A 12,203-nucleotide genomic window follows, 5' to 3' on the forward strand; every position below is an offset into this window, starting at 1 on the left:
TAGCATATAGTGCAACAATGATTTCAGGAGTCGATTCCTTAATGACCCTTGCCCATTGAGCCCATCCCCCCTACTACAACCCCTCCAGGAACCTCTGTTTGTTCTCCATATTTAAGAGTCTCTTATGTTTTGTCACCCTCCCTGTTTTTATATTATTTTTGCTTCCCTTCCCTTGTGTTCATCTGTTCTGTGTCTTAAAGTCCTCATACAAGTGAAGTCATACTATATTTGTCTTTCTCTGACTAATTTCACTTAGCATAATACCCTCTAGTTCCATCCACATAGTTGCAAATGGCAAGATTTCATTATTTTTCATTGCTGAGTAATACTCCATTGTATATATATATCCCACATCTTCTTTACCCATTCATCCATCGATGGACATTTGGGCTCTTTCCATACTTTGGCTATTGCTGATAGTGCTGCTGTAAACATTGGGATGTGTGTGTCCCTTCGAAACAGCACACCTGTATCTCTTGGATAAATACCTAGTAGTGCAATTGCTGGGTCATAGGGTTGTTCTATTTTTAATTTTTTTAGGAACCTCCATACTGTTTTCCAGGGTGGCTTCACCAGTTTGCATTCCCACCAGCAGTGCAAAAGACGTCCTCTGTCCCTGCATCCTCGCCAACATCTGTTGTTGCCTGAGTTGTGAATGTGAGCCATTCTGACAGGTGTGAGGTGGTATCTCATTATGGTTTTGATTTATATTTCCCTGATTAGTGATGTTGAGCATTTTTTCATGTGTCAGTTGGCCATCTGGATGTCTTCTTTGGAGAATTGTCTATTCATGTCTTTTGCCCATTTCTTCACTGGATTATTTGTTTTTTGGGTGTTGAGTTTGATAAGTTCTTTATAGATTTTGGATACTGACCCTTTATCTGACATGTCGTTTGCAAATATCTTCTCCCATTCTGTCGGTTGCCTTTTAGTTTATTATTTCCTACATTTCTAATAAATGCTGATTATTTCCTACATTTCTAATAAATTTTAACTTAATAAATGAGTGATGTCTTGCAATATGAGTAATGTGTGACACCGAATGTCACATGATCACAATTGAGCCGATGGTTCTTGAAATTCACTTTGATATGTGAGTGTTTTGGATTACAAGCTTGTTTCTGGAACGAATTATGCTCACAAACCAAGATTTTATTAAATCTACAAAAAAAAAAACCTATAGCAAAACTAACACATAGTTCTAAATACATAGCTGTAGCTTTTATTTCTTTTCCATGCATTTTATCTTTTATTTATTTTTTCCCATCTTTTTTTATTATTTAAATTCAAGATAGTTAGCATATAGTGTAGTGTTGGTTTTAGGAGAATTTAGTGATTCATCACTTCCATATAACACCCAGCGCTCATCCCAACAAGTGTCCTCCTTAATGCCCATCACCCATGTAGCCCACTCCCCCCACCCACCTCCCCTCCATCAACCCTCAGCTTGTTGTCTCTATTTAAGAGTTTCTTATGATTTGCCGCCTTCTCTGTTTTTTTTTCTTTTTATTTATATTCAAGTCAGTTAATACACAATGTAGTCTTGGCTTCAGGCCTAGCTGCAGTTTTAAATAGGGTGATCAGGTCTCACTGAGAAGGAAACATTTGCACAGAGATTTGAAGGAGGTGAGAGAGGGGACCATGTGGTTTTCTGGGGAACCACGTCACAGGCAGAGGGAGCCATCAGGGCAGCAGGAATGGTGTGGAGACCGAAGCCTGCCTGATGTGCTCCAGCAACAGGAGGGAGGCCAGTGTGGCCTAAGTCCAGAAAGCCAGGGAGAGTGGCAGATCAATTCAAAGAACCATGGGGGTGACAAGCCCCTGGACAGACTTGAGGTTTTCCTCTGAGCAGGACGAGGATCTGGAGAATTCAGAGAAGAATTGAGTGCGGTTCCGTGATGTCTTAAATCTGTAAAAAGGATCCCCCTACCCACTGTGTTGAACGCCAAGCATACGAAGACAGAGCAGGGGCGCCTGGGTGGCTCAGTAGGCTGAAGGTCCAACTTCAGCTCAGGTCATGATCTCATGGTTCGTGGGCTCAAGCCCCACGTCGGGGGCTTGACAGCTCGGAGCCTGGAGCCTGCTTCAGATGCTGTGTCTCCCTCTCTCTCTGCCCCTCTTCCGCTTGTGCTCTCTCTCTCTCTCTCTCTCTCTCAATATCTCTCTCAGAAATAAATAAATATTAAAAAATTTGAAAAACAAAAAACGCAGAGCAGAAGCAAGAAAACCAGCCAGGAGGCTGCTTCTGTAGCCCCAGTTGTGAAATGACGGGAGCCTGGTCCAGCACAGCTCCAGCAGAGGCAAGTAACATTGGTGAGATGACACATACATGCTCAAAGCAGGGCCAGCCGGTCTGCTCGTGGATCTGATGAAGAATGTGAAACAAGAGTCAAGACGCCTCCAAGGCCATCAGCCGGAGCAGCTGGAAGGTTGGAGGATGGGGCAGACAGGCCTAAAGGGGGACATTACCCTGGCTGCTTCCCCTGTGTCCATGAAAGTGAGCAGATGGCAACACTCCAAAACACTCTAATCACATCCAGCAGCGGTCTGCCGGCCACACGGCCTCGTGTCTGTAATTAGCTCCCAGGGCAGCCCCTTGAACCAGCAGGCAGTGTGCTTGCTTATGTCAGCAGCCAGTGCGGCACGCATTTCAGACCACTAGCAGAGGTGGGAAAGAAATGATTAGCACGTGAGGTTCCCTCCGTGAAAGTGGAGTTAGGTTCGGACTTTTGTCCTGTAATTTGCAACAATGATTTGACAATAGCTTATTTGAGAGATGATTTGAGGTCATGGAATAACCACAGAATACACAGGATACTTTACAATTATTAACTCTTTGTGGTGTCCAAATTCCAGTGATCAGTTCATTAAGTTGGCTTGGCTCCAAAAGTTAGTCAATGAATATTTTATTGAGTACCTACTATGTGCCTCCATACTGAGAACCATGGTAAGGCCATAATAATACCAGTCTGCTCACTGTGTGATTACCATCATTTTCTTACTTAACACTATCAAAATAGCATACTTGTATTTTAAAATGGGCATATTTATATCCAAACACAGCAATCCATTGAATTCATCTATTCTCTGTAGTTGGAGCCTTCATGTCTGCTCTTCTATAAACCACTAACAGGTTTTTCTCAAAGACCCATGACCCAGGCACCTAGGTCAGAGCTAGGTGTCACATTTGTCATGATACACATAGGCTCGAAAAAAATGGATGAGCTGGGAGTGTTATTTTGTTTTGTTTTTCAACCATATTTAATTCTATCAAGGCCAGCAGAAAACTCACTTGGACTTGGTCTTCTCTTCTGTCCTTTCACCATGTAATCAAACTAGGTTGTCAGGAAACATCCACTCCTCTGTGTTACCTGTGTTCAAGAAGAGGAAGATAATATTTAAGATGGAGTCTGACTTTTCAGTCTAGGAAACCCCCCTTCCAGCAGCAGATGCCTCAGGAAGTGAAGCTGGAAAACACATGCGCAAAGAGTGAAACCCACTGGTTGAGAAAGGCGATGCAGACGCCCTCTGCATGCCAAGTCTATTCTAAGACAAAGTCTTGGTGCCTCTCCTCCTGGTCCCAGACACACACCCCCCATCCCTGCAGGAACAGCAGAGCCAGGATCCACACGAAGAGATGCTCATCATCACTCATCATCAGGGAAACACAAATCAAAACCACAGTGAGACGTCACTTCACGCAAGTCAGGATAGCTAAAATCAAAAACATAAGAAATAACAAGTGTTGAGGGGTGCCTGGGTGGCTCGGTCCATGAAGCCTCAGTCATCATCGAGGCTCAGGTCATCACCTCACAGTTCATGGGATCCAGCCCCACGTTGGGGCTGTCAGCGCAGAGCCTGCTTGGGATTCTCTCTCTCCCTCTCTTTCTCTCTTAAAATAAATAAACATGAAAAACAAACGAACAAAAGAAATAACAAGTGTTGGTGAGGATGTGGGGAAAAGAGAACCCTCATGCGTTGTTGGTGGGATCGTAAATTGGCACAGCTGCCATGGAAAACAGTATGGAGGTTTCTCAAAGAATTAAAAATAGAAGTACCATATAAACCAGTAATTCCCTTCTGAGTATTTCTCCAAAGAAAATGAAGCACTAATTCAAAAAGATATATGCACCTCTATGTTTATTACAGCATTATTTACAATAGCCCAGATATGGAAACAACCTAAGTGTCCATGGATAGATGAACAGTTAAGAAGATGTGTGTGTATGCACACACACACACACACACACACACACACACACACACACACACACAATGGAATATTACTCGGCCATAAAAAAGAATGTGATCTTGTGATTCCCAACAATATGGATAGACCTAGAGAGTATTCTGCTATGTAAAATAAGTCAGATAGAAAACGACAAATACTATACGATTTTGCTTACATATGGAATCCAAAAAGAAGCAAAACAAAACATGAGTGGACTCATACAGAGAACAAACTAGTGACTGCCAGAGGGGTCTGGGGTGGGGGTGGGGATGGGTGAAATGGCAAAGGGGATGAAGAGATACAAATTTCCTGTCAGAAAATAAATATATGACAGGGATGGAAACTACAGGAAAAAAGGAAGCAGAGAATCAGCAGAAAAGCCCCCTAAAAGCTGAGCCTATGCAAACCTGAAGCACATGAAATCCATTTGCACCTTTTCTGTGTGTCTGTCTCCCTCATCGAAAGTGCTCCTTGACCTCTCAAGGGGGTCCAGAAGACAGGACACTAGACCTGAGATTAACCCAGTTGAATGAAAGTTGCTGGCTGGGTGCCTTGGGTAAGTCACCGTTTAGTTCTCTGCGTCTCAAATTCCTCTCCTGCGAAATGAGGCTATTCCAATACCTTCCTTGCCCATCTCAGAGTTTTGCGAGACCCAAATGGAGAAACAAATGGGGAAGTGCTTTGTATGCAATAGCGGAACACAGGCTGGAAAAATGTAGTGTGTTATTACTGTTAGTCTTAGCTCGGCCCCGGACAGTGTGACCTTGGGAAAGTTACTAAGTTCTCTATGCTTCCACATCTGTAAAGCAGGGAAAATATTACCTACTTGAGACCATTAAAATAGGGATTAAATAAGACAGTTAATAAAAGAAGACACTTGGCTTTCCCAAGCTTGAGGGAGGGCGTCGCCTCCTAAATAAGAAGATAAGGACTTGCTAAATGAAAGCTCTGCATCCTCTCACCCTTCCTCCTTCCTTCCTGCCTGGAATGGAAGTGTGAGACCTGGCAGTGCAGCAGCCACTTTGCAATCATGAGACAAGAGGCTTGAGAATGAAGGTCTCTGCGAAGGACAGAGGAACAGCGAAGTAGAAAAAACCTGACAGGTGCCTGGGTGGCTCAGTTGGTTAAGCATCCGACTTCAGCTCAGGTCATGATCTCATGGTTCGTGGGATCGAGCCCCACATCAGGCTGTCTGCTGTCAGCATGGAGTCTGCTTTGGATCCTCTGTCCCTCTCTCTGCCCCTCCCTCACTCATGCTCTCTCTTTCTCTCTAAAATAAATAATCATTAAAAAAAGTAAATGAATATAACAAAAGCAGTGCAAGACTTGTACCATGAAAATTACAGAACATTGTAAACCAGAGAGTAGATTAGTGGTTCCCAGGGTGGGGGCTTGAGGTGGGTGGGGAGTTTCATCACCTCTTTCAGAGGTGATGAAAATGTTCTGGAAAGATGGTGATGAGGGCTGTACAAGTTTGTGAATATGATAACCGCCACCAAATCGCACACTTTAAAAGGGTTTCATGGAATGTGAATTATATCTCAGTAACAAAGAGTGAATGAAGAGGAAAAACATAAACAAAAAAGTGAAGGAGACTGGTTACTCAGAGCCCTTTGCAGACTTCCATATGAATCCAATCAACTGACCCCTCAATTCAAAGACACATTCATGGAAATTTCCATCAGGGATAACTTGAAAATTATGCTCATATTGCCTCCTCTTTGGGAGCAATCCAGGCATCTCTCCTCGGTGCTTATGTTGACCTGGCTCATAAAGCAATGAAAAAAAGAAAAAGAAAAAATATACCTCACCGTTTGCACCCACCAAGTTTGCAATACCAACTCGGTAACAACAGTCCAGGCCGTTTCAACAGATTTGCGGTGCTGGTCCTCTTTGACTCTGTACCTGTGATGTCCAAGGTGGCAAATACTAATGTTGTGGTCTGATAAGAAGATTGTGGTCTGATGCCTGTATTCACAATTGAAGGAAGTATGAAATATCCATTAGGAGCTAATAAAAATAAAGATGTAATTTTTCCCATCCAAAATAACCTCATAAAGATATAAGACACTTTGTGCAGTTCCTGGCATACAGTAAGTGCTCAATAAATGTTGGCGACTACAGTTATTTGCAAATGCCAGTAGACACGTTAGAAAATTCAAAAGCCGTCGGTTGCGGTTTCCCTGTTGACTTCCTTCCCTCCTCTCCAAGGCCCCAATACTTGGCTAAGCCCCATGCAGCCTTCTGCTGTCCTCACAGATGACAAGCTAAGGTCCTGTAAACTGACTCAAACTGAGCGATCAGTGGCTAATGGAGCCTCAGCATGTCCCCTCTTTCCCCTTCCCTCTGCTGCCTGTTCTTGGACGAATCATTGCTTCAGGCTCTATCACATTGAAGTCATCTGAACTCACCGCTACGTGGGTATGTGAACGCATCAACTTTCATCAAGGAAAATGACCTTGCTGCCTCCCAAACTGTTTCTCCAGGAAGGAGGAGGATGGGTCCCTGGGGAGACAGTGTGGTCTGCACGGCAGCAAAGCAAACCAGCCCACCTGAGGGACTGGACTTCTGGCTTGGACCCCAACACAGTAACTAAGGACAGAGCCCTCGGGCTCTCCCAGCATCAACACCCACCCCGGAGGCACCCTCAGGCTCCACCCACATCCTCCACCCTGGACCCCTTGCTCCCAGCTATCCTCTGACCTAAAGGCTGGGCTGGGGGGACCTAGGGTGCTGGACACACCCAGGATGTTCTCACCACTCCCCAGAGCCAAAACACCCTGCTCCAAAAACAGAGAAGTGAAACCTGCAAATAATCAAAACTTGTTTCCAGACCTTCAGAGTTCTCCCGCCCTGACCCCTGACCCATCCATTGCGTGAGTGTGTGTGTGTGTGTGTGTGTGTGTGTACAGACACCAAAGATACAGATGATCTGTAAAGACAGCTATAGATATATGGATATAATAGATATACAGACACGATCTCAGTGTAACACATTGCACATATTTTCTGATTTGTATTTTTTTTATTTGAGAGAGAGCAAGAGAGAGCAGGGAAGAGGGGCAGAGGGAAGGAGAGATAAGCAAGCAGGTTCTGCGCTCAGCCCGACATGGCACTTGATCCCACAACGCTGGGATAATGAACTGAGCCAAAACCAAGAGTCAGACGTTCAACCGACTGAGCCATCCGGGTGCCCCTACAGAGACTTTTTAAAACTTAGCTAAGGTGGCCAGCTGCCAGGAGACTAAGGTGAGGCTGGTGCCACATCCCCCACCAGCACAGCACCCAGCCCCCCCTCCTTCTGAGCCCCTCCTCCCCCCACAGGCTCCAGCTCCCCCCAAGGATCCTGCCCTTCAACACCAGGGAACTAAGCAGCTCTCCCTGTCTTCCCTTCCCATGTGTAGGCCGCGCTCATTGAGCCAGGGGCCTCTGCGTCCTCACCCTCAGCGTCCAGCCCTGGAAGCACACGCGCATGCACGGGATTGAATCTGACTCCTCCAGCCTGGCTCGGAAGTTTGGATGCAGCCAGCAGCCGAGAAGTGCTGGCTGAATAAACGAGCAAATCCAGTGACATTTTTACATCTCACAAATGCTAATTGCCTTTGGGTACTCACTGATTATGCTCTAAGTTTAAAAATTAGGACACTGGGGGACGCCGGGGCGGGGGCTCAGTCAGTTAAGTGTCCAACTTTGTTTTCGGCTCAGGTTATGATCTCTTGGTTTGTGAGTTTGAGCCCCACATCGGGCTCCACGCTGACAGCATGGAGCCTGCTTGGGATTCTCTCTCTAGCCCTCCCATGCCCCTCTCCTGCTTATGCTTGCTTTCTCGCTCTCACTCTCTCTCTCCCTAAATAAATAAACTTAAAAAAATTAGGACACTGACTGTATGACAGGCACCTATTTTTTATTGTAGTAAAATACAGGTAAAATTTACCATTTTAACCATTTGTGAGTACCAGTTCTATGGCATGAAGCACATTCACAATGACATACAACTCTCACCACCATCCACCTGAAGAACTTTTTCATCTTCCAAAGCAAAATTCCACCTCCATTAAACACAAACTCCTCGTTTCCCCTCCCCCAGTCCCTGGCAGCCACCTTCCTACATCGGCTCCATGAATTTGACCGCTCTAGGGAAATCATTCAGTATTTGTCTTTCCATGTCTGACTTACCTCACTTAGCACGTCTTCAAGGTTCATTCATGTTGTAGCACGTGTCAGAATCACATTTTTTTTTTGTTTGTTCACTTATCTGTTTTGAGAGAGAGAGCAAAATTTCCCGGGGGAAGGGCAGAGACAGAGAGAAAGAGAGAGAGAATCCCACGCAGGCTCCACATAGTCAGTGTGGAGCCCAACTCGGGGCTCCAACTCACGAACCGTGACATCATGACCTGAGCCAAAATCAAGAGTCGGTCACTTAACTGAATGAGCCACCCGGGAGCCCCAGAATCACACAATTTTTAAAGACATCAACTTTTTGATGACCTCCTATTGTGGGCAGGGTTCCAGCTAAAAGTGAACAAAGGTAAATGACAGTCGCTGCTCCAACGCCAAATCTACGAATCTCCATATGAAAGGGTCCGATGTGCTACTAAATGAGAGACCACCAACACAGCTGGCCTTCCTCATCACCCTTGAAAATGGCTTTCTACACTCCAGCCTGCAGACTGCAGACTATTTTCCAGGTGAATCCAGCAATTCCAGAAGAAAGTTTACAAATGAAATTGGCTAATGGGAGAAGTTTCAGGCCACACTGGGGCTATGACTAAACAACAGATACAAGTCTTCTGTCCACTCCTTGGGTCACGCTCTGGAACAGCATGAAGTGGCCACTTAGTCTACTGCTCTCCCAGGAAATTCTAAAAGGTGCCAACACTCTCCATACAGTAAGACTTCCCCTTCGCCACCCACCACCACTACTGTGCCTGCTGGGTGGCCACTTAGAAGGCCTTGGATGGGATGCGGGTCTGAGCTCCACAGTGGCAGGAAGTAGAGTCAGGGAGGTGGCATTTATTTTTGAACTTCTGCTCGAAGCCAAGTACCACGCTAGGTGCTTCCACACATAGTATCTCAATGAATAATCTCAACGATCAAGGACAAGAGATGCCATCACCTCATGTTCACAAATGCAGAAACTGAGGCTCAGATGAGCCACGAGACAGACCACCCAAGGACGCACAGCTAATTAGTATCAGAATTAGCAGACAAATTCGAGCTTGTCAACCTCAAAGCTGTTTTTGTTCACCCATGATGCCTCTCCTTCCGTGATGGGGAGTGATGCCTTCCTCATCTCCAGCCCCGCCCCCTGCTCCCCCACCGAAGACCCCAGAGGTACATCTTGAGAAAGACACCAGTGATAGGACCAGCGAAAAGCACAAGGAAATGTGTCACCCTCCACCCCACAGGAACCATAAAGGGGGCTGGGGAGTCCCTCCAAAGAGGACTATCTGGAAAGGACAAGACTTCTATGAGCCCTTAAATGACAAAGGGGCAAATTCCTACAGCATTGACAGCTTAAGCACGGGCAGGGCTTCTGACTCAAATGAAGAATGCTCAGGCAGCTTTCCTAATTAATGATGGTTGAGTCATAAGAAGAAAGAAAAGTTGGCTCCAAGCTGATTCTCAGAGAAAGGTGCCCTCTGTGAAGTGCCTGAGTAGGCGTCTCCTGCAGCCGTATCCCCCACTCTCTCCTCCAATCCTGATGCCACACCTTCTGGCACTTTCTTGTGGGTAGAGGCTGCAAAAAAGCAGGCGGCCTATCCCAACAGGCTTGGGAGAACTCGCTTTGGCCAACCAAATGATTGGTGAGGGTTTTGGCTGGAAAGGCATTTCCACATGGCGAAATGGAGCGTGGCTGCCCTTGGATACAAGCCACAGTATAATGTGAGGGGCAACAGCAACTCTGACAGAAAAACCTATCCCCATGGATGTCAATACTCCTGAGATTTCACCTTTAAATATGTCTTTCTTGGGGCACCTGGGTGGCTCAGTCGGTTAAGCATCCGACTTCCGCTCAGGTCATGACCTCACGGTTCATGTGTTCAAGCCCCGCATCAGGCTCTGGGCTGACAGCTCAAAGCCTGGAGTCTGCTTCAGATTCTGTCTCCCTCTCTGCCCCTCCCCGGCTCTCTCTCTCTCTCTCTCTCTCTCTCTCTCTCTCTCTCTCTCAAAAATAAACATTTTTTTTAAATTAAAAAAAAATGTCTTTCTCATAAAGTTATCAGCCTTATAACTATTACAAATTCACTGTTATCCCAATCAAAATCCCAGCATTGTTTTTCCATGGGACTTGACATAATTCACCTTAGATTCATATGGAAGATCATTGACTAAAGAATGTCTAAGAAAATGTGAAGAAGAAGAACCAAGTGGAAAGACTTTATACTCCTGGTATCAGAAATTATTGTAGCACTATAATGATTAAGGCAGTGTGTTTCTTTTTTTTTTTTCTTTTAGCATTGAGAATCCTCTATTCAGTTATTCCCTATCACAAGAATATTTTAGGGTACCTGAAAAGAAAATATCAAGAATTGTCTCTCCTGAAGAAAGTTATAGGATTCTAAATATAGTTGCAAAAATATTCCTATTTCAAATAATTCTTAGGACAAAGAATATAGAATTTTGTTATGCTACTAAGCATATTGATTTACATAAAATTCCAAAAGCATTAAAAACTTCTGAGACATGGTATTCTGCTAATACATGTTTTAATTGATACTTTAAAAATCCCAGTATAATATTTTTTATGCAAAAAAATGCAGAGATCTTAGGTGGTGACAATTGTTTACACTGCTGTGATCACAGAAAACAACATATACAAGTATTTCATCATATTAGAAAGTTCTTCTGTGTCTCTTTTTCTGTTCCCTCATCTCCCTCACCTTAAAAGCCACTACTCTCACACTTCCATGACTATATGTGAGTTTATGTTTGGGAATTTTATTTAAATAAGATTATACAGTACTTAGTCTTTTATGACAAGTTTCTTTCACGCAGTGTAATTTTAATGTTTATATAATTTATTAAATTTATTTTTTTTAATTTATCTCCAAATTAGTTAGCATATAGTGCAACAATTATTTCAGGAGAAGATTCCTTGATGCCCCTTACCCAGTTAGCCCATCCCCCCTCCTACACCCCTTCCAGTAACCCTCTATTTGTTCTCCATATTTATGAGTCTCTTATGTTTTGTTACCCTCCCTGTTTTTATATTATTTTTGTTTCCCTTCCCTTGTTCATGTTTGTCTCTTAAAGTCCTCATATGAGTGAAGTCATATGATTTTTGTCTTTCTCTGACTAATTTCGCTTAAGATAATACCCTCCAGTTCCATCCACATAGTTGCAAATGGCAAGATTTCATTCTTTTTCATTGCCAAGTAATACTCCATCGTATATATATACCTCATCTTCTTTATCCATTCATCCGTCGATGAGCATTTGGGCTCTTTCCATACTTTGGCTATTGTTGATAGTGCTGCTATAAATATTGGGGTATATGTGTCCCTTTGAAACAGCACACCTGTATCCCATGGATAAATACCTAGTAGTGCAATTGCTAGGTCATAGGGTAGTTCTATTTTTAGTTTTTTGAGGAACCTCCATACAGTTTTCCAAAGTGACTGCACTAGCTTGCATTACCAAGGACAATGTGGTTCTAATAGCACAGGGGTTGACAATGGACCAATGAACTGACTAGAGAACTCAAAACCCATTCAAATATGGAAACTTGATAAATATCAGAAGTGGCTGTACATATTGGAAAAAGTGTCGACTGTTCAAAGTGTTGGTATTACATAAAAAAGTCTTTCTTTGGGCTCCTTTCCCCAGGAGAAGTCTTCTTGGGAGAAGAACATTCATCACCTCCTGGTAAAGTGTCAGGCACAGAATTAAATGGATCTTGAAGGTCACATTATCCTCCTCAGTGTAGGAGTCTCTGAGTATCTGCTTGTATATTCCAGGGATGTGAAAA

At 44.0% G+C, this 12,203-nt stretch overlaps 1 long non-coding RNA gene across 5 annotated transcripts in view; it reads right to left on the reverse strand.

Moving 5' to 3' along the window:
* LOC125927252 (uncharacterized) overlaps positions 1-12,203 on the reverse strand; it is a 32,316-nt gene continuing 20,113 nt past the window's right edge. For 2 of the 5 annotated variants that reach the window (XR_007459287.1, XR_007459286.1), the window contains 3 exons: positions 6,043-6,199; positions 3,293-3,371; positions 1-2,658 (listed from right to left, as the gene is read on the reverse strand). This is a non-coding gene — a long non-coding RNA (uncharacterized LOC125927252). The remainder of the gene's footprint in view (positions 2,659-3,292; positions 3,372-6,042; positions 6,200-12,203) is intronic. The other 3 variants (XR_007459288.1, XR_007459289.1, XR_007459290.1) reach the window with 3 other exon arrangements.

Source organism: Panthera uncia, chromosome E1 (assembly GCF_023721935.1).
Source record: "Panthera uncia isolate 11264 chromosome E1, Puncia_PCG_1.0, whole genome shotgun sequence".
Taxonomy (NCBI): Eukaryota; Metazoa; Chordata; class Mammalia; order Carnivora; family Felidae; genus Panthera; species Panthera uncia.